Source organism: Nelumbo lutea, chromosome 1 (genome assembly GCF_056320005.1).
Source record: "Nelumbo lutea isolate HS-2025 chromosome 1, American lotus-T2T, whole genome shotgun sequence".
Classification (NCBI taxonomy): domain Eukaryota; kingdom Viridiplantae; phylum Streptophyta; class Magnoliopsida; order Proteales; family Nelumbonaceae; genus Nelumbo; species Nelumbo lutea.
In genome coordinates, this window is record NC_142684.1 from 36,348,476 (window position 1) to 36,353,643 (window position 5,168).

The window sequence follows — 5,168 nt, forward strand, 5'->3', positions numbered from 1 at the left end:
CCATATTGAGAGCTGCTCCCTTTGTTGAGTTGACGTCGACTTGGTAGCGGGGGCAATTGGTGAGGAGTAATTTGGTCCTTCGAATTACATCATGACACATGGCTTCCAGGTAACACCTCGGCGTTGAATAAGCAGATCACCTCGACAGGTCAACTAGTAGCACCTTGCTTAGGGCCAACCTAAGGTACCTCGGCTTGGCTGACCTAAATGTTCTTCAAACAGGGAGTGATCTCCCTCGGGGACTGATTGAGCCAAGACGGGTAAGATTGATGACCTATAAAGCATGCTTGCTGACTTGTTACATAGATCTGTTATCAGACCAAGTCCTTCAAAGTATTAATGCCTGACTGTTAGGATGGCCTACCCGCATCACACACATCAAGATCAACCAGACGGACCTCAACCCTGCGCAGATTACATAACCGGCGTAAATACTCTCTCTTGGCTTAACAGAAATGGATCTTCATGGATTTAGGACCTATTATAGAAGGTCTCTAATCCCCCTCACCTATATAATGGCATCATTACCCTCAGAGAAGGTACATGCGATTAAGCTCTTGCACTCTCTAATCTTTTTAGCATTCTAAAGAACTCTTTGTTGACTTAAACATCAAAGTAACCATCCCGAGTAAAAAACAACCTAGACACTCTAACACCTTTATCTTGTAGAACTACATGGCTTAGCCAGACCTAGCTTGACTATTGACAAAGGAAATCTCCAACCGGTGTCTGAGTCACTTGCCAAGTGAGAGCCACCAGATCGCATACCATCAAATGTATTATCTTTATTGCTATCTAAAGAGGTGTTCTACAATGTAATTATTGTTTTTCTTGTTGCAGTTCCAAAAACACATTAAGACCATCTAGTTTGAAAATAGAATGTTTCTTAAAACAAAACACAAAAAAAAATTATTGTTTTTCTGGAATGGATTCTTTCATTCCCAAGGGAGGGGAAATGATTCACTCGAATGGAAGAGTGCCATTTCACCAAGAATGAGAATCTGATTAATTCTGCCTAACCAAACAGTTGGGATCATTCCATTTCTGATTCCAAATCCATATTCCTGTAAACCAAACGGAATGTGCTTGTCATCGTTCGATGATAAGAGAACTTGTTAATATAACTAAGGAATTTTGGTGCAATTTGAGGCTAATGGTTGTGTAACCTGTTAACATTTGACTGAATAGAATAGATGATTGGGTTTAGTATTTGATTTTGATTGAAGCCAATATGGAAGAGTTAAAAATTTTGGATTACCTAAATGTTATATGTAATAACCCTTTTCATCCATTTTGCGTGATTAATCATCTACATGGAACCTTGGAATATATATCATCGATGGAGTTTATTGCAAAAGTTTTTAGGTTGGCACTGCTTCGGTCAATGCAAGCCCATGCTCATATTGTTTGAACAACCTCATTCAACCTTGCATTGGGATTATCTCCTCATGAAATAAAGCACATAAGTTTGGAGACATTCCTAATGCAACGCTGTAAAGGCTGTTTGAATGATTTGCGTTGACCTAAACTAAATTCCATTTGGACTTTTTTTGGGTTGTTGGATCCATGGTTTTCGAACCATTGTTGACCTGGACGGTCTGACCGTTTGGCCCAAGAACTGTCCAAGCAACTAGTTCTGTTTTACCCTAAACACGATCCCTAGCCAAAAACCATTGAATCGGTCAATAACCCATTGGCCTAGGCGGTCGAACTGTTGACCCGTTAACCGGTTCAACATTTTTTGGTTGTTTTTATTTTTAATTTTTTGTTGTCAGAACGGGCCATCCATTCAAATTGGACGATTGAACTATTGACCTAGAAATTAGTGGCCAAAACGGTTCCGTTTCTGGGTCATTTTTTAAAGTCATGGTTGGATCTAATCTAAACAGATCCCACCCATGATAGCACGAAATATTCTAGATTATATTGGAATCATGGAGTCAACGAAATCTTAAGCATTGGATAAGGACATTAAAGGATAAATATATATTAGTTTGTTACTGTATTACATAAAATCAACAAAGATATTGGATAAGGACATTAAAGGATAAATGTATATTAGTTTGTTATTGTATTACATAGAATCAACGGAGATACTAAACATTTCATGTTGGAATAGGTGAAAATATATTTCGGAAAAAAAAACCGAAAGAAATAGGACCAAACATGATTCAACTTGAGTCATTGCCAAAATGCCTAGTTACACATACCTCCAACCAAACGGGATTCAACACAGATGAAATGCTGTTTTAACTCAAAAAATATCAAGGTGAAGCATTGACAGTAGGAAACTCAACCGTGGTTATCACTTTAAAATTAAATTTCAAATCCTTTCAACCCTATCATTCAGTCCATTTCCCCATTAATTTCAACAAGTACGGTTATAACTTTTAAGTTAGATGTGATTCAGACCAATAAAATTAGTAGAATAATTTAGACTAAAGCAAAAATAAGTAGAGAAGAAAAGGAAGATAACAAGAAAAAGGTGGAAGAATAGAGAAGAAAGGAGGAGTTCGATAATCTCCTCTTTCCCCCACACTAATCATTTATTAAACTTATTTAAATTACATAATTTACAAGACTAACCTTAAGTAGGCATCCACATCAGCAATACACTTAGAAAATAAAACAAGAGATAAAGGCCTATAAAGAAAAAAATCCCAATACGAAAACATAACAAGAAAGAACTAATAAGAAAGAGACTAATGGGCTAGGGCCCATTCGGTCTAGTCTCTCTACACTCCCCCTCAAGCTGAGCATAGATATCAATCATGCCCAGCTTGCTTATATAGTGAACTAGCATTCCTTTAGGAACACCTTTGGTCAAAACATCAACCAACTATTCTTCAGAAGCAACAAATGGTAGACAGATTTCTCTTGACGCAACTCTCTCTTGTATAAAATGCCTATCAACTTCAATGTACTTAGTTTTGTCATGTTGAAAAAGATTATGTGCACTGTTGATAGCAACCTGGTTGTCACAATATAACATCATTAGCTTCTCACAATCTATATCCAATTTTTCTAAAAGTGATCTCAACCACAAAAGTTTAGAAACTCCATCTTCCATTGCCTTGTACTCCGCTTCAGTTGATGATCTAGTCACTACAGACTATTTCTTACTCCTCCATGATACAATTTTCCCTGCTACCATAGCATAGTAACCTAAAGTAGACCTCCTATCATTAATACATCCGGCCTATTCAACATCAGTGTATGCTTCCAACTTCATGTGTCCATGCTTAGCAAATAAGATACCTTTCCCTAGAGTCCCTTTTAGATAACACAGAACTCTCTTAACAGCTGCTAAATGTGTATCTCTAGGAGAATGCGTGAACTAGCTAACTACACTAACTATATAGGAAATATTTGGTTAATTTAGGCAAAGGTATAATAACTTCCCAACCAGTCTTTGGAACACTCCCTTACCAATCAACAATTCATTGTCAGTAGCTGACAACTTATGATTTAGGTCTATAGGAGTATAAACAGGCCGATCACCTAGTTTGCTAGTCTCTACAAGGAGATCAAGAACATACTTCCATTGAGAAATGAAGATACCACCCATAGATCTGGCAACTTTAATTCCCAAGAAATATTTGAGTTCTCCCAAGTCTTTAATTTTAAACTCAGTGTTAAGAAAACTTTTGAGATGAACGACTTCCTGAGTATCATTACCAGTAACCACAATATCATCAACATAGACAATCAAAAGGGTCACTAAGGAATTTCTCCTCTTATCAAACAAGGTATGGTCTGACTGAGTTTGTGTGTACTCAAAAGCAACAAGAGTAGCCCAAAATCTATCAAACCAGGCTTTAGGAGATTGCTTAAGGCCATAAAGGGACTTTTTTAATTTACAAAACTTTCCTTGTATCTCCTTCTTATACATCGCTAGAGGTGAAGACATATAGACCTCTTCATGTAGGTCCCCATTCAAGAAAGCATTCTTTACATCAAACTGATGAAGAGGCCAATCAAAACTAGCTAAAGATATCAAAACTCAAATCGAAGTCATCTTGGCTACTGGGGCAAAAGTTTCCAAGTAGTCAATATCATACATCTAAGTGTATCCTTTAGCAACCAAATGGGCCTTATATCTCTCAATAGTACCATTTGAATGATTCTTAATAGTGAACACCCACTTACAGCTAACCGGTTCATTTCCCTCGGGCAAATCCATAATTTCTCAGGTATTGTTCTTATGCAAAGTATCTAGTTCAGTCATCATAGCATCCCTCCATTCTGGTTTGGACAAGGCTTTTGGAACAAATCTGGGAGTCACATGTATGGAAACAGAGGCAAGGAAAGAATAATAGGAAGGGGAAAAAAGGCTATAAGATAGGTGTTTGGAAATGCAATGAACCATACATTTCCATTTGCCTTTGCGATGGGCAATGGGGAGATCAAAGTCAGGCAAGGTATCCGAAGTGGTAGAAGAGGGCTGACCTATTATCTCAGTAGTGATGAGAGGAGCAAGAGGCTCATTTGAAGGCGTGGAAACAACTTGCATGTCTCTGAGTCTTTGTCTCTGGTATCACCTTTGGATAATAGGATGGGAAGGAAATATGGCAGGATGAACAAGAGGAGGAGAGGGAGTAGGAACATGAGAAGAAGAGATAATAGAGGACTCGATTGGAAGAGACTCAATAGAAGATTCAATGGGAATTAGAAGAGGAACAGATGGTGACAACGCAAACAACTCATCCGAATGCTCCCCCTTGGGAGCAGTACTAAAGAAAGGAACAAAATCTATAAATGTGACATCTTTGGAAACAAAGTGAATGCCACGAACTGGATCAAAATAGCAACATCCCTTATGTGTGGTGGCATATCCTAAAAAGACAGTTGTGTGCTTTAGGGTCAAACTTATGCCTTTGATGATTGTGAACATGAACATAGCAAGTGCACCCAAACACTCTGAGAGGAAGAGAGAAGAAATCCTCATTTGGGAAAAGCAAACTAAAGGGAATTTTAAACGCCAAAACCTTGGAAGGCATTCGGTTTATCAAGTATATAGCTGTAAGGTCAGCATCCCCCCAAAACTTAACAGGAACATGGGAAGTAAAAAGGAGTCTCCTCGCAACCTCAACCACATGTCTGTTCTTCCTTTCCATACTCCATTTTGTTGAGGAGTATAGGAACAAGAAATCTGATGAATAACTCCA